The sequence below is a fragment of the Ochotona princeps genome, chromosome 18 (assembly GCF_030435755.1).
Source record: "Ochotona princeps isolate mOchPri1 chromosome 18, mOchPri1.hap1, whole genome shotgun sequence".
NCBI lineage: Eukaryota > Metazoa > Chordata > Mammalia > Lagomorpha > Ochotonidae > Ochotona > Ochotona princeps.
The window spans coordinates 52,704,108-52,725,126 of NC_080849.1; the positions used below are offsets into that span (position 1 = coordinate 52,704,108).

At 50.5% G+C, this 21,019-nt stretch overlaps 1 pseudogene; it reads right to left on the reverse strand.

Annotated features, from left to right (window-relative positions):
- Positions 1-374: 374 nt before the first annotated feature.
- LOC131482522 (BRD4-interacting chromatin-remodeling complex-associated protein-like) lies at positions 375-4,860 on the reverse strand (annotated as a pseudogene).
- Between the last annotated feature and the right edge of the window lie 16,159 nt (positions 4,861-21,019).

The following is a 21,019-nucleotide window of genomic DNA, read 5'->3' on the forward strand; positions in this document are numbered from 1 at the left end:
GTACCCCAGTTTCTGGTGGCTTCACTGGGATCCCCAGCAGCAGGGTCAGGGGCAGCTGTGCAGGTCGCTGGGAAGACACAGGGGAAGGTGGGGGGCCCCTGCTCCAGCCCCACCCACCTCTGGCTTCCCCTAGGGCTGCTGAGCAGTCAGGGCAGGCCCTCCCTGCTGTGGGTTACCTCCTGCAGGCCCCGCGAGTTTGAGCTATGGTGGGCACGGGCACTGGGGGCTGTGGGGAGGGAGGGAAGGAGGGGCTGTCATCCTCTGGCCCCTTCCGCAGGTGCGCACCCCACTCCCGCATCTCCGCCAGGTAGCCCTCGGTGACTGTAATAACTTAGACAGTGGATGGGGGGTCCTGGCCGCCGGCTGTTATCTGTTCAACGTCTTGGGCCCAAGTCACCATTGAAGCTGAAGGGTGTGTGGGCGTCAGGCTGGTGACGGGATGGCGGGGAGGCAGCAGGTGGTGGTGCACCACGTGGCCGGTCTGGCACCTGCTGCAGGTTCAGGATGCTGTCGATGGCACTTTGCAAGTGCTCCGTGAGAGTGTTGTCCTGAGGACTGAGGCTCAAGAAGCTGGCCTTGTCCAGGTCTGGGGACTCAGACTTGTGCTGCTTGGCAGGTAGCATTGTGGGGGCCTCCCAGCCCGCATCCCCACCCTGGGCGTGGGTGGCTGCGTGGGCGGGCTCTGGCAGCACGGCGGTGGTGCCCTTAAGTAGCCGCTGGTACATCTTGTCCTCCACGCTGCCAGCTCAAGGATGAGGCTGCTTGTGGCCTAGTCCACCTTGGCGGGCAGGGGCATGGTGCTGGTGGCCGCATGCTCTAGGTAGCTCTTGTGTAGTGGCAGGAGTGGCCCGGTTGGCGCGGGCCCCGGGGCCTTGTGAGTGGCGGATGGCGCTGGCGGAGGCACGTGGTCCATGGTGCCGTTCATCTGGCCGGCAAGGGTGGTTGTGGCGGGGGTTGGCGAGGCGGGGACTTGGCGCTCTGGGGTGCAGGGGACGGCTGGTGCACTGGGGTCCAGTGCCGTGTTGTGCACCACGTTGCTGAGCCCCGGCGCTCTGTTTGATCTTGATCTTGAGACGCCGGGGCTCAACGCCTAGTAGGTCTTGATGGGTGGGCATGTGGCTGTCCTCATCGGCCTCCAGGGAGGAGGCAGTGGACGAGGAGGAGGAGGACAGGGAGGAGGACGCCCTTGCCCAGGTCATGGACGGTGATCTACCAGACCCACCATGCAGGATCGCAAGCCTGGTGGGTAGGTGTGATGGCGGCAGGGCAAAGGTGGTGGAGGAGGACGAAGCAGATTTGTGGCTGGACAGCAAATGTCCGTAGGAAGAGGCGGGGACCGGGAGGCCGAGACAGTGTGAGGAAGACACATACTTATTGGGTTTCTCCTTGGCCAGCTGTTTATCCAAGGCAAGGGTGATCTTTTCCTCCTGAATGAATGTTCCCTCAATCATGACCGTCTCCGCCCAGAGCCTCACCCTCCGAGACACCTCCAGGAGCAAGATTCGGTAGTTACTGAGCATGGCCTGGGTGCATTTCAGTAGGTGGGTGGAGACCATCTCAAATTCCTCCTCCACCTTGTAGTAGTAGCTGGGGGAGGGGAGGGCACACTGGTTCACGTGGCAGGGCAGCAGGTGCTGCAGGGAGGGGAAGGCAATCTTGCAGTCAGGGTGCAGCACGGAGACTTGGTGTTTGTGCAAATGCTCCAGGAAACAGGACTCCTTGCTGGGTTGCAGTGCAGGGGACTTCTTCAGCTGTAGTTAAGGTACAGGGCCCTTGGTCACACTCAGGGCTGGGAGGCTGCCAGCCAAAGCCTTGCTCTCAGTGGGGAGCAGAGGAGGGAGGCCAGTGTTGGCCATCGGTGCCAGGGCAAGGGCATGGTTGGGGGTGTCGGCGGTTCTGGAGGAGGCCTGGCCGCTGACCAGCACTGAGGTCGTGGGGCTGGCCAGGGCCTGTGGGGTGGCAGCAGAGACCCCGCCTGCTTTGTCCTGGAGGAGGATTCCGGAAGGTACCTGGTGGAATCTCTCCAGCAGGGCGTTTGGCTGGGGCAGAGCCGGAAAGGGGGCAACCACCATCTGGAAGGTCTGTGGGGGTAGGGGGGGCACTACTGGCTCAGGGACCAGGTGGAGGCTCAGTGGGGGTGTGGGGGACTTGTGGGGTCCCTGGCCAGCCGGGAACTGTAGCTGGAAGTCAGATGGCATGGGGGCGGGCACCCTGGTGGACGTCTCAGAGGAAGCCATGGTGGAGGCCGGAGTGGGGAGGGGGGTGGGAGGCAGTGGTCCCTCAGCTGGCAGAGGAGGCTGGGGGACAGTGGGGCTGGGGTGCTGGCAACCTGGGGGACGCCCAGTGGCTTCTGGATAACAAAGATGCCTGGCAGGGTGGGTGGGGCCTGGGGTGGGGGAAAGGGGTGCAGGGTGGGCTCAGAGGGGGGCCTGGACAGGCTCTGGGGCTGGGAAGGGGGACGAGAGTGTGGCTGGGAGTGAGGTGGGAGGGAGACCGGCCTCATATGGGGAGGGCAGGTTGGGGCTGTCTCCCAGTGGGGCCTAGTGAGGTAGCGAGGGGGACAAGGAAGGACTGGGGCCCTTCAGTGGAGTGGCTGCTGGGATCTGGGGCAGGAACATCTGCAGAGAGTGCTGAATGAGGATGGCCGTGGTAGTTGCAGGCGGTGGCTGCCCAAGGGCCATCTTCTCCTTGCTGAATGCCAGGCCTGGGCTGGGCTGTAGGGTGTTGGCCTAAGGTGGGGCAGCGGTTGGAGAAGCCGTGGCCTGGAAGGACTGCAGTACTTGTCTCTGCTGGAGGCCCAGGGGCAGCGGTGTGCTGGCTGCAGGGGGTGCTGGTGGAATGGGCTGCACGGTGAGTGTGGGGGTGGCTTTCCTGGTGGTAGTGGTGGAGGAGGCAGCTGGCGCAGAAGCGGGAGTAGCTGCTGGCTGCACCAGCCCATGGGGGTGATGAGCATGGCCACGGCGCTGGGAGGAAGGGTGACGCCCTGCAGGACTGTGGTGGTGGTGGGGCCCTTGACTGGAGACTGGCTCTGTGCGGGCAGGCTGCCTGCTGCCAGCAACACAGGCATCTGGAAGAGCGTGGGCTGGCCCACCTGGATGGGTGCAGCTGAGAGCATGTGTGTGGCAGCACTGTGTGCACCCGAGAGTGCGGCTGGTATAGGACCCAGGCTCACTGGGGTCGCCAAGTTCTGGTTTGTGAGGATGGGGTTGGCAATGAGCTGTCCGCTTGCTTGTGGGGTCGCGGCAGCCAGGATCTGGCCACCCACTTTGGCTGGCAGAACGGAGAATGGTTATGGAAGCTGGAAGGTGGGGACACCAGGCAGCAGGAACTGCTTCTGGCTGGGCAGCTTGTGCTCGGCAGGGATGACGATACTGCTGCCCTGGTTCAGCAGGTGCACGCACATGGGCTTGTTCAGGGTGTCCGGTGGCTGCAGTGATGCCACCCCAGTTGTGCTTTCTGGTGGCTGCCTGAAGACGCTGGCCTGCAGGGCTGGCGTGGGGAAGCCTGACAGCACCACATTATGGCTAGCTTTGCCAGCTGCTGTGAAGGTCAGGTTCTGCAGTGCCTTGGGCTGTGGTGGGAGGGAGCCTGGCTCGCCCTGGTTGGTGAGCATGGCACCAGCGGGTGCAAAGGGCTTAGGTGTCAGTTGGTACAGCTTGGAGGGCAGCACCCCTGCTGGCTTGGGCTGGATGGGTGGGCTTATGGTGCAGGATCACATTGGGCAATGGTACCAGTGGTGCTGTGCCGAGGCCCGGAGCCACCACCAGTGGCTGTCCTGAAGTTATCCCACCAGTTGTGTCTGTGACTGTCCCAGCATTAGCGAATACCGAGTTCCCATTGAGCGTGGTGTCCACGGCAGTTCGGAGGTTCTTCTGGATGACCAGGCCAGCCCCTTGTGGGGAGACGCCAGCAGAGGCCAGTGTCACGGGCTCTGAGGGGCCAGCTGCCCAGGCCAGGTAGCCTCTGACGGGCACCTGCTTGGCCAGTTACTGGGATGTGGGTGGGTTGAGTGCCATGACAGGGTGGCCGACCACTTGGATGGGCACCAGGCTGAGTGTGGCCACTGTGGCAGCCCCAGGGCTGCAATTGGGCAGGCCCTGGGGGCCCGGAATGGGCTGCAGGGTCATGTTGCTCAGGCCCACGGGCTGCAGGAAGGGCTGCACACTCAGGGCCTTGTTGACCACGTCCTGGGGCGGCACCAGGGCCTGGTGCGTCAGCACGGTGGGTGGGGCCTGCAGCCCCAGCAGGTCGGAGATGCTAGGGAAGAGCGCCTGGGGCCCCGTGGCCACAGCAGTAGCGCCCACAGCCCCGGCAGGGCTGGCCCCAGCATCTGTTGGCTGCAGGGTGGGCAGCAGGAAGGGGCCCAGGTCCAGGTCAGTCTCAGCCTCTACGGTTTGTTCGGTGATGTTGGCTTCCTGCAGGCTTTGCTGGAGGATTTCGCAGGGCTAGTTGGCACCCCCACTGCCTGCCGCCCCGCCTCCAGTGGCTGGCAAGCACAGGATGTCATCTTCCAGGAAGTCCAGGTCCACACTGGGGGCCAGCTGGCTGGGCTCTGGGTTCAGATGGTTACCGGAAGCTGCCTGCAGGTGCAGCCCCAAGCCTTCATAGAAGGCACCCTGGGCCTCACCAGCATTGTCCAGGAGGTCATCACTGTCGAGCATCTCGGATCCATGCAGGAAGTCATTGAGGGTCTGGGGGTCACAAATCAGATCCAGTAAGCATCTCCCATCCTCATCATCCATCGTCACTGCGCTACAATTGAATCATGAAGGGAAGGAGGGGGTATCCTCCCCAGGTCTACGCAGGGCCCCCAGCTGGGGAATCTGAGAGTATCCTTTTGGGGGGCCAGCCTGATGTTTGAGCAGCTGTAGGCGTGGGGGTCTCCTGGACGGCCCTGCATGGGCTGCAAAGGGAAGACCCAGACGGGGCTGGGTGGCCGGGCCAGTCAGCACACTGCCTGATCACATGGTGACTGCTCGGGCTGCCCCACGGGCCCTGGCCACCACCTTGTGCCATGGCCCATGCGCCCCCAGCCCACGCCAGCTTTGGGGAGCGCCCCTCGGGTGTGCAAGGGCCTCGTTTTAACTGCATATCTTATAGGATTGCATTTTCTGTCCTTTATTAAGATACCAAGGATTTGTGTTTCATAATGTTTTTTGGACAGTCTTTACATGGTTAATTGGGGCATAAAGGTTCAAGAGCTATAGGAAAGTGGATAAGACTATTAATTCCACATTCTTTTTTTTCTGTATCTGGGGTAAAGGGGGAGATAAAGGGAGAAGCCCTACTCAGCCTCCCACCTCTCCCAGGTCTCTGGCATAGAGCATGCTCCAAGGGTCTTGCTCAAGTGGTCTTGATCATTCAACAGTCACAAATCAAGCCATTCATTTTTTTCCTTTTAAAAAAATATTTATTTATTTATTTATTTATTTATTTATTTATTATTTTATTTTTTATTGGAAAGCCAGTTACACAGAGAGGAGGAGAGACAGAGAGGAAGATCTTCTATCAAATGATTCACTAGCCAAGTGACTGCATGGCTGGTACTGCACCAATCTGATGCTCGGAGCCAGGAACTTTTACGGGTTGCCCATGTGGGTGCAGGGTCCCAAAGCTTTGTGCCATCCTCGAATGCTTTCCCAGGCTAGGAGCTGTATGGGAAGCGGCTGTCTGGATTAGAACCGGCGACCATATGGGATCATGGAGCGCTCAAGGCAAGGACTTTACTTGCCAGGCCAAGGCTCCGGCCCCCAATCTCACCATTCTAAGCACAATGAAGTCGCTGCAGAATCCACTGATTGGCATAGTCCATCTTAGAGTCTCCATTTGCCCAGTTTTTCACTGCCAACATATGGCTGGGGTAGCGGATTGATTCGTTCTGTCCTCTGTTGTGGTGCCAGGTATCCTATGCAGGTTCCGATAGACTGCCATATCCTCCATGTGTACCTGGTTATGCTCTCCACTGCTCTGTCTGAGCCTCTGAGGAGGCTAGGCTCTGGCACTTGCACTCAATGGCAGACCATGGAACCTGTACTTCTCTTCTTGGGTATTGTTCTGAGTCTGGCAGCTCGATTGGGGAAACCCCAAATAAATTTTGAGGTGATCCTGGACTGGATTCTTGTGTGTACTTGCAAGTACAGGGCCCGGTATCATCCATTGCCCCAATCAGCTGGTGGTTGCAATTGCTAGTGTGGTTCTGTTTCCAGCCTTGACTTCCACTGGAACCAATGGGTGTTGCAGTCCGACCTGATTCTGCCCAGCACACACTCGGCTCTCACATAAACCAGTGGAAACTGCAGCCTAGTCGGAGCCCCCCACAATAACCCCCATCAGACCTGTCCCCTGTCCTAGTTCCCATGCTTGCCAGTATGTGCAGCAGACTAGTTCAGTCTGTCCCACATCCCATTCAGCTCTCATACATGCCAATGGGCATTAAAGCCTAGTTTAACCTAAACAGCTCCACTATCCAGCCCACATGCATGCTGGTGGGTGCCGTTCTCTCTAGCCACCCCTGCCCCAGTGCTGGTTTTCATGTTCTCCAGTGGGAGTGGTAACCCAAGAGGGAGGTGCCACTATTTCCCTGCTAAATCACTCCCACTCCCGGGTCATGTACTCTTCAGGTGGTACTGTAGTTTAACTTGACAAATTGGCCACTGGTGCCAGCATCTGCTATCTGATGCTGTTGTAAAGCCCAACCAACCCTCACCCATTCTGCTTTATGTTTGCACCAGTAGGGACAATCAATCAAGCCTGGCTCTTCCCTGATCTGGCTTGCATGAGACCCACAGGTGTTATAGCCCTGCCTGATATCAACTCATGCTCTCCAGTGGGGAAGGTGTTCCAGCAGGGGTGCCCTCTGCATTCCCTCTGCCAGCTTTACCTCTCCCTCCTGGTTCCTACTAGTGCTATGGCCCAGTCTTGCATGATCCTCCTCACCTCAGCATTTGCTAGTGGGTGCTGTAGCGTGCCCAGCCCGGCCCACCCCAATTCCAGCTGTAATATGTACTGGCATGTGTTGCGACCATAACTGGTTCGACCCACACTGTTTTGTTGCTCAGATTCATCAGTGGTGATGTGAACTGGTTCATTCTGGTCCACCCCTGACCTGTGACAAATGTATGCTGGTGAGTGCCTTTCCCTGGCCTGCTCTGGGCTGTTCCTTTTGTGCTTATAACACTTACCCACAGGGTTGTGTGCTGACAGATGAGTTGCCCAGGATCCTCCATCAGAACCTCTCCCAATGGCAGATTTTGCATATATTGGTGGGCCCATGAGCCAGCCCTACTCAGTTCACCTCCTGTCCTAGCAAGAATAGTGGTCTTTCCTGATAGGCCTTCAACCCAATCTGGTTATTGTTGGATGTTTCAGCACAGTCAAGGATCATCCATACCCAAACACAGGTCACACATGGCTCAGTGGAGGTTGAGGCCAAGCTTAGTCCATCCCACAGCTACCCTGGTACTCCTGAACATCAGATGGTGCCGGAGTCCAGCTCCAGCCTGGGTTTCGGAACTCGGGAAGGGTGCGTGGATGAGGTGCAGAAAGAAAGAGATGGACCACTAGGATTCCATGATGATAGTGGACTATGCAATAAAGCCGTCCACTTTATTTATACAGAATCAGTCAAAACTCTGGCTCAGACTTTTTACGTCATGATCAAATGGGTGTTGCTAAAGATAATTCTGCCATTTGTTTCACCTAAGGCAAGCTCAATCAGTAACACATACCTCTTGAGTCAGCTAAGGGCAGAATGTGTCCGGAGGTAGGACCCAAAGATCAAAGGAAGAGGGAAAGAATGGGTTTCCCCTTTACCTGGAGACTAGCACCCTTGATTAGCACAAGGTCAATAGGGGAAGAGGATAGGCTGTAAACAAGTTCCCACCACCTGGGGATGGAACACCTTTGATTAACATATCAATGGTGGCAGCTGTAGCAGCAGTAGGTAAAAACCTTTATGCTAAAAGCGAATATCAGTAACATCAACTTCCAAGCTCGCACAGATACCATACATCAACTGTTAACTCCGCAGAGGCAGACAATGCCTAGGCAGATTACTGAAAACTCATTGGGGAAGTCCTGTGTCCGGCAATGGAAAGCGGGCTGCATTCAGATGATCAAAGCAACATCCCGCCGAAGACTTGCTCGGCGAGGAGTTCCTTCGCGGCCTTGCCTGCAATGGAACAATGTCTTCACACCCTCGTGTCCCCCACATCCACTGCACGGACCCCAACAAGATGGTGTTGGAGTCTGGCCTGACTTGGTGCATTCAGTCTTAGTCCACACTTGTGCCAAGGGAGACTGCAGCTGTATGCAGACCAGAATGCATTCCCCACTTCAGCCTCTGCACTCCTCAGTGGGAAGCCCAACTTAAATCTTAGCTCCCCAGCCAGGCCTGTTCCAAGCCATAAATTGTCCGCATGCCAGTGGTTGCTCTGATTCAGCTTGGCTCAGCATCTTACCTATCTTGGCCTTTACCTTTGATGCTGTGGCTTAGCACCCCTGACTCGTACTGAACAGTAGGTGTAAGAGGCTAGCTCAGCATGACTTATGCTCCATCCTCATTTCTAGTTTGCTTGTGAGCTAAGGTTTGTTCAGTCCTGCCCGGTCCACCCTGTTCCATTACTGACCCACACATTATCCAGCCATTGGAGCTACTGTGCCCAGCTTGTCTGACCCCCATGCCTGGACCATGTGTTCACCAGCAGGAGCTATGACCAACCAGGGGGGTTTCTAAGTTCCTTCACTTGACCCAGACCCAGTTCTCATACATGCCAGTGGGTGTTAGATCCAGTGTTGGGCATAGTCTGGCCTTCCATTTGGACTTGTATGAGCTGGTGAACATTGTAGTCCAGCACACCCCACACCATATTGGATGCACATTTGGGTGCTGCTGCCTTGACCAGCCCAGACTGTTGTTGGTTCTTTTACCCATGAGTGATGGCAGGCTCCTTGGTCACACCTAGCTTAGTCTATCACCTCCCAAACTCTTGAGCTAACCAGTGGGACTAGTATTTCCACAGTGTTTAACCTACACATGCTCCACAGAATCTATCCCTGGAAATGGTTCTCTCATTTGCTGGCTCATGTCATGGCCTTGCCTAATGTGACCTGTCTCCTGATCCATGAATCCGTCAGGTACTAGGATCTGGTCCTACTAGACAAGTCCCCAACCTTAGCTTTTGAATGGACTGGTGTAACGTGGTCAGCATTGTTTGGTGATAACAAGTTCTACACAGGAGTTAAAGGAGGCTGGTATATCAGTCTGACCCCATGAAGATATCATCTAGTCCCTCTTCCCCAAACTACCAGGTCTCAGTACCCTCGCTTACTTTCGAAGGAAAAGTTACTGTGTCGTTGGAAGTGTTCAGGATTGATTCCCAACCCAGAAGCACAGTGGGCTGAACATGGAGGTACCTAGGCAGCAATTCCTAGCCCTAAAACTCCAGAACTCGCTGCTGGGTGGGCAGCAGGTTGTGGTTGTGAGGCTGGTGGAGGATTAGTAAAGGCTCAGATGGATTGTATAAAAGTTGTTATTTTGGACTCTGTGCAGTGGCCTAGTGGCTAGGGTCCTCAGCTTGAATGCGCCAGGATCCCATATGCTCTCAGGTTCTAATCCTGGAAGCTCACTTCCCATCCAGCTCCCTGCTTGTTGCCTGGGAAAGCAGTTGATGATGGCCCAAAGCCTTGAGACCCTGCACCCACATGGGAGACCTGGAGAAAGTTCCTGGCTCCTGGCTGTGGATCGGCACAGCACCAGACATTGTGGTCACTTGGGGAGTGAATCATTGGTTGGAAGATCTTCCTCTCTGTCTTTCCTCCTCTCTGTATATCTGACTTTGCAATAAAAATACATAAAATCTTAAAAAAAGGAGGGGGGTTCTTTGACCCACATATCAGATTCTCAAGATACCATTAAAGAAAAAGAAGATGTTATTTTAGAGCTTCTCTGAAGGTCTCCAGTAATGGTGGGTAGTGCTGTGTCAGTGCGAGAAGGGCAAACACAGAGCTTGATGGGCCACTTGGTGCTGTCCAGTCTGGATCTGTGTGATGTGCACATCTACAGCAGGGAAGAAATACAAGTAGTTGTTCTCCCATTCCATTCGAGCCCTTGGGATCAATGTGTTTTCTTATCCGTCAAACTTTCTAGTAAATGAATAAATAGATGGATATATATATATATCCATCTATTTATTATATAAATTATATATATAAATTATATATATAAATTATATATCCATCTATTTATCATAAATTATAAATTATATAAATTATATTATCTATTTATTATATATATAATATATATTATATATATATAGCTAGATGTAGAGCAGAGAGAATGATGGAGTGTGTGTGTGTGTGTGTGTGTGTGTGTGTGTGTGTGTGTGTGTTTTAGAGGAGAATCCCAGTGACATCACTGGTGGTGGTTGTTTTAAAGATTTGTTTTTGTTGGGAAGTCAGATTACAGAGAGAAAGAGAGATAGAAAGAAATTTTTTTCATCCACTGGTTCTCTTTCTCAAGTGGCAGCAACAGCCAGAGCTGAGCTGATCCAAGACCAGGAGCCAGGAGCACCCCTAGGGTCTCCCACCCAGCAGTTGTTCTCTTACCACCAAATGTACTGTGAACTTTACCTTGTTGTTCGATCTCTTGGTCTTTGCAGTCTGGATGTTGCTTCACAACAGCTATGTGTGTGTGTTGGGGGTGAATTTTTGCTTGATGTGACCATTTTCATCCCTTCAGTGATTAGAAAGTAGTGTAAAAATGGGATTAAAATGAAATTTTAATAGTGGAAGTTCATCTCACATTACCACTTACTGATTATATACCGTGGGCAAATTACTCATCTTCCTTTTTTTTTTTTTCTCTTTTTTCTGGAAAAGCAAGCTTTATTTCAAAGCTACCTGAAAACAGTCAGGGGTGTATATTACAAACTGGCAGGAGCGAGGGCACAATGGCATGTCCATTTGGCAAGGCCAGAGTCTGACCACACAAACCCAGTTGAAACTTCTTCAGGTGCAAAAAAAATGTGGCCTTGACATACTTTCGTTTCAGGAAAGACGGCATCTGAGCCAATCTCTTCAGGGTTTTGCTTCATTATAAAAATCCATGTTTACATTGCAAACATAATTAAGTGATTAACCTTCTTCATATTTTTACAATAGGGATTTTTTTTACATTCTGAGTAGTTGAATTGGAAAAGATCTTGTGTCTATTTTCTAGGAGGGAGATTATATTGGTTTCTTTTCACAATAGCCAACTGGAAGGTTATTCGGCATTTGAAGTACTAGCTGGACTGGCATCTGTAATGGTAGCTAGATAAATGAGACTTTTATGTAACACATGCTGGTACTGGATGCACTCGTGGGCTTGGCCCTTGTTCTGGTACTGCACGATGCAGCGGATGAGCTGATCATTTATTCTCCTCCAGGAGCCACTGGGTGGTCTCCTGATTGATTTCAGCTGTGCCCTGCAGCCAGTCAGGGACTAAGGCCACTGATATGCCAGGGATCCTGGCAGGCACTCTGTTACTCATCTTTCTTAAATCTCAGTTTGTTACATATTTATATGGGAGGAGGACAGAGATAATACAACAGAGTTCTTCCACCTGCTGGCTCACTGTTCAAATGACTGGCATGCCAGAGCTGGCCAGAGCTGAAAGCCAGGAACTCAATCTGGATGCGTGGAGCGCAGCAGCTAACTTTTTTTTTAATCTATTTTATTGTATTGTTGTTGACAATCTTTACATAGTTAATTACAGTTAAAGGAAAAAGAAGAAAAAAAAAAAGAAAAAAAAAAGGTTCAGGGGGATAGGGAAGTGGGTAATGCTATTATGTCCATATTGTTTCCATCATGTATCTGAGGTAAAGGGGGATATTGAGGGAGAAGCCCCATCCGGTTTCCCGCCCACCCCAGGTCACAGATGTGGGGCATGCTCTGAGATATGCGCTCAAGTGGTGTTAATAGTTTTCCAGTTATCAATAGCTGCCAGTTTCACTCGATGAGGTCGTCCACTGATTGATATGGTCCATCATAAAGTCTCCGTTTGCCCCATATTTCGCTGCCAACATATAGCTGAGATGAATGATTGTCCTGTTCTGTCTTCTGTCTTCTCTTGGTTAGAGTTCTGAGTCCAGCAGTTCAATTGGGGAGATCTCCAAAGAAACCTTGAGGTATTCCCAGACCTGATTCTTTTATGTTCTAGCAAGCACAGGGCCCGGCACAGTCCATCACCCCAATCAGCTGGTGGTTGCAATTGCTGGGTTGGTTCTGTTTTCATTCCCGAGTTGCACTGGAACCAATGGGTGTTGCAGTCCAGTCTGGTTCGGCCCTTACATCAACCAGTGGGAGCTGCAGCCTAGTCTGGGCGACCCACAATAACCCCCATCAGGCCCGCCCCCTACCCTGGTTTGCCAGTATGTGTAGCAGTAGACCAGTCTATCCCCCATCCCATTTGGTTCTTGTACTTGTCAATGGGTATTAAAGCTTAGTTCTATCTAACCAACTCAACCATCGAGCCCTCACAGATGTTGTTGAGTACGTCTCTATCTAGCCATCCCAGCCCCCGCCCTAGTTTTCATGCCCTCCCATGGAAATAGTGACCCAAGAAGGGGGAACCCACTTTTCCCTCCCAGGTCTCTCTCAGTCCCGGTTTATGCACTCTTTAGGTGGTTCTGTGATTTGACTTGACAGAGTTAGTCCCCAGTGCCAGCTTCTGCCAGCTGATGCTGCGGCCCTGATCTAGTCCACATGCAGTGCACAGGTGTTGTAGCCTTGCTTAGTCGGGTCTGTCTCTATCCCAGCCCACGCTGTCCAGTGGGAGTAGCAATCTGGCGAGGGGATCAGCCTCTTAGTCCCCCCACCAGCTCTGCCCCTCCCTTCCTGGATCTCACGTGTGCTGGATGGGTGCTGCATTCATATCCAGTACAGGCAACCACGCCCTGGCATTCCATAATGTGTACTGGTTTTGTCGCAACCAAACCTGGCTCATCCCACACTCTGTTCTGGAGCTCGGATTTGCCAGTGGATGACATGAACTGATTCAGCCTGGTCTGCTCCTGATCCATGCCGAATGTATGCCAGTGGGAAACTTTCCATGACCTATTCTGGGCTGTTTCCTATCATGCTTCTTGCGCTTACCTGCAGGGACTGTGTCCTGCCAGAGGAGTTGCCCAGTCTCCTCCATCAGAACCCCTCCCAATGCCAGATTTTGCGCTTGCCAGGGGGTTCTTGAGCCAACCCTACTCGGTTCACCTCCAGTCCTAGCAGGAACAGTGGCTTTTCCTGGCTGGCTTTCACCCCATTCTGGTTCTTGTTATTGGATGTTTCAGCCCAGCCATGGCTCGTCCATACCCACATACAGCTCACACATGGCTCAGTAGGGGTGTGAGACCCAGCCTATTCAGTCCCACATCTACCCTCATTCTCCAAAACACCAGATGGTGTTGGGATCTGAACCGGCCTGGTGCATCCAATCCCAGCCCACACTAGTGCCTCGGGTGACTACAACTGTTTCCTAGATGGAACGCAGCCCCCATTCCAGCACATACACCCCTTGGTGGGAACCTCATCCCAGTTGTGGTGTCCCCTTACCTCCCAGATTGGGCCTGTTCCTAGCCGTAAATCAAGCACCTGCCCGTGGTTGCTCTGAGGACCATTAGGTGCAAGCCTCAAGTTCATTAGGGATTCCCTCGTTGCCAGCATTCTGTTTCCTCCATTTTGATTGAAGGGTTCCCCAAAGAGACTTTGAGGTGTTCCCAAATCAGGTTATTAGCAAGCACAGTGCTTCATGCCCCAAAGCACTGTGGGTTCAGGAGGGAGCCTCCCAGGCAGTAGGTCAAAGAACCAGAAGTCCAAAAGTCTCTGGCCAGGCGGTCAGCAGGCGGAGCCTGGCGCCAAATGGTGCACTGGCTGCCCTGGAGCAGCTCACCACGTGTACGTGATAGCTACTGTGTTTTCCCAGGCTTGACGTGTGGCCATCCCAAGGCCCCCGGCCAGCAGCAAAGTGGCTGCCTGCCAGAGGTTCAAGTCCTTAGGCAGCAGCTAACTTTTTGAACACTGTGTCTGCCTCACCAGAGTGTGCAATAGCAACAAGCTAGATTCAGAGCATGCTGTCAAACCTAAGCACTCCAACATGGGATGTGGACATCTTTATTGGTCTCTTATAGGAAAAAAAGTGTGTCCCAACAAATACAAGTTTTTTGTTTTGATGTAAAATAAATAGTTTTGACCTCATGCAGTTCCTGTGAGTATTAAAAATGGAAGAATTGGGCCCGGCGGCATGGCCTAGCAGCTAAAAGTCCTCGCCTTGAAAGCCACGGGATCCCATATAGGTGTCGGTTCTAATCCCGGCAGCTCCACTTCCCATTCAGCTCCCTGCCTGTGGCCTTGGAAAGCAGTCGAGGACGGCCCAATGCATTTGGACCCTGCACTTGTGTGGGAGACTCGGAAGAGGTTCCAGGTTCCTGGCATCAGATCGGCACACACCGGCCATTGCGGCTCACTTGGGGAGTGAATCATCAGACGGAAGATCTTCCTCTCTGTCTCTCCTCCTCTCTCTGTATATCTAACTTTGTAATAAAATAAATAAATCTTTAAAAAAAATGAAAGAATTCACATAACAGCACCCAGAATTTGGCACATGTACGAGGGGGAAGCGTGAGATATGAGCAGGTGCAGCTGCAGGAATCACTGATGGCCAATTCCGTCCACTGTCCTTCATCACAGTCCCTGCTTCTTTGTTGTATTTTGAAGTGCTGGCCTTTACATCCATTTCCCATGTGTTACACTCAAAACTCATCTCCAGGATTTTCCAATGTCTTATTGCCCAGCAGAGTGAACATACCTTTCTATTATTAATTCAGTTATTTATTGTAAATGAGTGAAGTAAGTAATTGAAGAGACTAGCAAAGGCTATGCTCCTGTCCTGAAGCACTAGCATTGTTTGCGGGGTGCAAGTGAGATCACACCAAAGAAGTCCATGTTGTTTTAAGGAGGCCTGGCCCTATAGCCACAGCAGGCAGGCACTACCAGAGCTGGTGGGCACTACCAGAGCTGGTGGGCACTGCCAGAGCTGGTGTGGCCTTTAAGCAACAAGCTTGGCAGCGGGGCAGGCATGCTTAATGAAAGGGGAGGCTTTCCCAGCCTGTCTGCCCTGGAACAAGCAGAGGGCTGTCGTGTGCATAAAAGCACTGGAGGAGTATGTGAGGAGTCAGACTGGACAGTAGGCAGTTAGGATCTCCTGGTGCCTGGTAAAATTACCCTTTAAAGTGTAAGAACTGGGTTTTCCCCTATTTCCATATCCTTCCTGGAGTATGTTCTCCCTCGGGAGGGAACAAAAGGATAGAATCAGCATATAAACCAACATCTCTTAGAGCTGTTGCCAAATCAAAAACAGTGAGACAGGGCTCACCCTAGCTCCCCCAAATCTCAGCTCTGGGTCCTTTTCAAAGTAATCACACTTGAGCATTCAGGCTCAGCATGGTGTTGTGGGTTGCAACCAAGACCACACCAGACAATCTAGGGTGTTTTAAGGAGTCTTTGTTAGCCAAGATTGGTGATTACAGGGCCCACTTGAAATTACCAAATCACAAGTCCATGTGAAAATCTGAATGGAAACACCAAGAGGAACAAATGGGCATTACCCTGAAGCTCATCCATTAAACTGAAGACCTATGTTCCCCCTTCCCCAGCAATATAAGTTATTCCCAGAGACATACATGGACACACTGACAAAGCAGCAGACATCCACCTTCCCTGCCCACATTCCATTACTGCTAGACCTCATCTCTTCTGGAGCTCTTGAAACTACGTAAATTAGAAATACAAAGCAGGACCCAACGCAGTCATCTAGCAGCTAAAGTACTCACCTTGAGCGCGTTGGTATTCCCTATGGGCTCTGGTTCTAAACCTGGAAATCCACTTCCCATCCAGCTCCCTGTATGTGGCCTGGGAAAACAGTTAAAGCTGATCCAAAGTCTTGGGACCCTGCACCTGCATGGGAGACCCGGAAGAGTTCCTGTCTCCTGGTTTTGGCTTGGCTCAGCACCAGCCATTGTGGTCACTTGGGTTGTGAACCATAAGAGGGAAGAGATTCCTTTCTGTCTCTCCTCCTCTCTGTATATCTGACTTTGCGATAAATAATAAAATAAATCTTAAAAAAAAAAAGAAATGCAAAGCATCTTACCAATAGGATCTTTACTGTTCCCTCTAAGCAGTGAACAGAGGGTGAGGAATACAGACATATAGAGTTCATTATCAAGAACTACTTGTCCTCAGAGATTTTCCATGGGAAGCCAGAGAACAAGCAGGTACTAGGGAGGCCAAGAGTTGGAGTACAGGAGTGAGGGAAGCACGTGAGCAAAAATTTGAGGCCCTTCCTATCATGGGCCTTCATGGGGGCTTGAGAGGGAAGTGATTGTACAACAATGCAAATCCTCTCAGGTTCCAGGTGATGATAAAGGAGTGTCACAGGTGTGCCTAAGAGAATGTGCAGATGTTGGGGTTGGTCGGGGATTCTAAGCTGATGACCATGAATGATTTGCCTGCCTCATAACACTGGGAGAAGGAAGTTACAAGCCTTACCCTCTCTTCTGGGCGATGTGATAGGCATTACTGCCCATTGTGAATATGTTTCTTTTTCTCTACCCTTGGTGTGACTTCTGTAAACCCCCCTGCATGGTGCTTAAAAGACACCATTTCCAACATTTTCTTGGGTCTTTCTTGGAGTCCCCTCCTGCCACTAGAACAGAAGCCATTTTCCTTCCTCTTATGAAAATAAATCCTCCTTTGCAAACTGGAGTTCTCTGCATGAAAATTCTTTCATGTGAAACAAGAAACAGGTTGCTGCAGTATTGTGCTTTGAAATCCCTTCAATTCTAGCCTGCCTTGTCCTGGAGCAGAAGGAAGTCTGTGGGGGTAAGCCGGCTAGAGTGAGTGTTGGAGCTGCCCAGCCAGCCTGGCTCTGGAGCAGATTGCAGGCCAGGGGTGTGGGAGAAGTCACTGGGAGTTCAGGTGAGATGACAGGGCGGGCATGTTGTGGGGTGGGGGACTCAAGGCATGCAGGCTGGGGCCACAGTGTGGCCTGCAGCACGAACCAAGCCCTGGAATGGCTATGGGTGCACTGCCTACTGAGGGAGTGGGACCACTGGCTAAGCCTGACTGGCTCTCAGCAGCAGATGTGGACAGAGTGGCAGTGCTCATGGGCTAGAGGCGTGCTCGCACCTGCTCACCAAGCCTGGCCCTGGATGAGCAAGTGGGGCAGTGGAGGTGTTGGTTAGAGGTGCGCCCTCCCCACAGCACAATTGGGTCTGGCCATGAAGACAACAACTATAGTCCTGTGGAAGCAGGGACACCAGCCAGAATGACTTGGCAATGAAGCAGATGGCAGGCAGACAGTAGGCGCAGAGTGCATCAGCTTGACTGGGTTTTCCCTGGAATAGCAGCCTTGGGTCCTCAGGTTGTCTCCATTTAATAGAATAGGAGATGTTGCAATAATATGTATATTGTAAAACTTTGTTTATTTATCAGAGGATCAGACTTTAATTCCATGTGTCAATGATAAGTATTTAGAAAATGCTGCAAATTATACCTAAGGACTATCCTCAACTATATCATGCATAGATTTTTGTTTTACAATCTTCTCATCAATAACATATTACTACTATGCGTATAACCATTTCACACGCTAATATAAAATCTAAAAGAGAACATGGATTTCCCTCTTACCTTGGAACAATGTAACAGTGGGTTAGATTTTAATTATATGCCAGTTTATCCTTGATAAAATGGTTGCATGTTTTAGAGATTACATTAAGAGTTGCGTTTAATCAGGTACAAACATTGTTCATAGGATACAAGAGACTAGGTATTTTTAAGTTCACATTTAGAAAATATTATTCTCATTTTAATCAGAATTTAAGGTGTAGAAATGTCTAGTTGAATACTTATTGTTTTTGGAGGGCTCTGTTCTAACAAGTTACTGAACAAGTTCGGCAAGTAACTTTTTGATTTGTTTTGTTTGTAAGTAGATGTTACTTGGCTTATCCTGTACCCCATCCATCTGGATTAGGGGTGGGTGTGGGTGTGGGTGAAGCATATGAAAGAGAAAAGGAAAACATTAAAGCCTAGAAAAAACAGTTTCAAACAGAGGAAGAGGGAGGAGGAGGGGAGAAGTGGTTGTGGCCGCTCATATTCTCAGTGAGGAAAGCTAGCTAGGGAACTTCAGACAGAGGAGGGTGAAGGAAGGAGTGAGATGTGGGAACAGTGTGATTTAGAGAGGAGAGAGGGTGGAGGGAAATATTGATTATTGATCAGATTGTATAATATTGCTTTACAGGCAGCTGGCTTATGTTGTAGGCACAAGGAATACTAAAGTGGCTGCAAAAGCCAGAGCTGAGTTGATTTTATCCTAGGAGCCAGAAACTTCTTCCAGATTCCCATGCTGTTAAGAATTCGAAGGCTTTGGGCCTTCCACCACTGCTTTCCCAGGCCACAAGCAGGGAGCTGGATGGGAAGTGGGGCCACCAGGACAGAAATCAGTGCCTAATTGGGATCCCGGCTCATGTAAGGGAAGAACTTTGAGCCACTAGGATTCTGTGCCAGGCCCAAATGATAGATTTCTATAATGACAAACTGCAAGGATGAATACAGGTCACATTCATGTGAGGTGTTGAAATTGCATAATATCTGGAACAAGATGAGAGATACACAAACCAGGCCTAGGCATAGGCAGATAGGGTTCAAGACATGAGGAGGCAGACAACGATTATATAATTTTCTAAAACACAGGAAGAAACACAGAACATGTCACATAAACCAGCCCAGTAGGTGGGAATCCATTTATAGTCTCAACTTTATGTTACATTTAGCGAAAACCAGCCATTGTGGCAATCCATTAACAAAATTAACAGATAATAGGGGTCTGGCATGACGTCTCAGTGGTTAAATCCTCGGATTGTATATGTGCTGGGATACCGTATTGGTGCCTGCTCATTCAAAGCAGCTCCACGTCCCATCCAGCTCCCTGCTTGTAGCCTGGGAAAGCAGTCGAGGATGGTACCAAGCCTTGGGACCCTGCACACACATGGAATACGTGGATGAGGATTTTGAGTTCAGATCATATCGGTCCTGGCTGTTGTAGCCACTTGTGAAAGGAATCAGCAGATGCAAGATTTTTGTCTGTCTCTCCTTCTCTATGTATATCTGTCTTTTCAATACATGCATAAATAGGTAAATATCAAAATAAAATATAGTAAAAGTCATTAAGAAAGAAATGCCTTGCAAATAATCAATTTCTTGGCTATAAACATCATCCTTTATAAAACTTGTAATTTTTCACAAGATTATGATAGGATTTTCTGAAATACTTAGAGTAAGATGTATTTAAATAGGTGCCAGGGTAATAACCTAAAGGCCTAAGTCCGTGCCTTATACGTGCCGGGATTGCATTTGGACACCAATTCTAATCCCAGCAGCCCTGCTTCCCATGCAATTCCCTGCTTGTGGACTGGAAGAGCAGTTGAGGATAGTCTAAAACCTTGGAACCCTATACCCCTATGGGAGACCTGGAGGAGACTCTGAGCTCCTGGCTCCAGACTTTCACAGCACCGGCCTTTGTGGCCGCTTAGGGAGTGAATCAGTGGATGGAAGATCTTCCTGTCTCTCCTCCTCTCTGTATATCTGACATTCCAACAAAAAATTTTAAAACATCTCTAAAGATGTTTTAAAACAGAAACCAAAAACCATAAATTGTGGAAACTAAGTTACAAAAAATGCATAACATAACATCACATCACATAACATAACATAACATAACATTGGAAATATAATATGAATTACATATGTCACTGCAGGTTTTCTTTTGCTCAATTGAATCAGGAAAAGCCCTCTTTTTGCTTTGTTTCTTATACATTGTTGTTAATGTGTAATCAGAAAATTAAACACAGAAAGGAAATTGTAGCAGAATGGTCATGTTTTAAGCAACAAAACTATGAATATACACTAATGACGCATTTATGGAAAACCAAACTTAACATGATGAGAGAATCAAGCAAGATTTCTGGGCAGGAGATAATTATATACCATCAAGTTGCTATGTACTAATAAGAAACAGATATGCAACAATATGAAAACAAAAAATACTGGTCAGGAAATAAGCAATAGTCAGAGAAAAGAGACTGAAAAGATTAATTTAAATCATATTTTCAAATATTCCTCAGTCACACATTTTTTTAAAATTCACTTATTTTCATTGCAAAGTAAGATATAAAGAGTGGAGGAGAGACAGAGAGGAGTATGTTCTGTCCGTTGATTCACACCCCAAGGGACCACATCAGCTGCAGCTGTGCCAATCGAAAGCGAGGCACTAGGAAATTATTCTGCAGATCCCAAGGCTTTGTCTGTCTTTGACTGCTTTTCCAGGGCACAAGCAGGGAACTGGATGGGTAGGCAGTGGGGCTGCAGTGATTAGAACCAGAACCCATATGGGATCTTGGTGTGTTTAAGACAAGGACTGGAGCCAGTAGGCCAACTCGCCTGGCCAGATCCGTATTTTAAAAAGTCAAATGAACTATGGGAAAAAAACCACCAATATAAAGAAGAAAAGTCCCAGAATTATTGAGTATTAGTGAAGTGCATCTGAGACTCCTGCCAATGGTTTCTTGGTTTCCAGACTTGAAAATGAAGTAGAGAGGGAAGGAGAGGCCAGGAGGTGGACTGATGTGAGAGGCGACAGCGGCCCCTGCTGTTGGAAGGCTCAAGCTGCAAGAGAAGAGGCCACTTCAGGCCTGAGCTTAAGCCCCGCCCCTCACTCCCCCTCCCTCCAGAATCCAACCTCACTGCTTTCTACTCTTAGTGATTCTAATGGGCTGCGCATTGTGACCTCATGCGTAATCAAGGTCTGAGGGAGCAGTCCAATCAGGTGTGCCCAGAAAGCCCTGTGGCAGCAGGCAGGAGGTTGTGGGGAGCCGCCATAGCCGCATTGCTGGTTGTGCTGGTGGAGAGGCGCAGGTGGCTGAGCCAGTG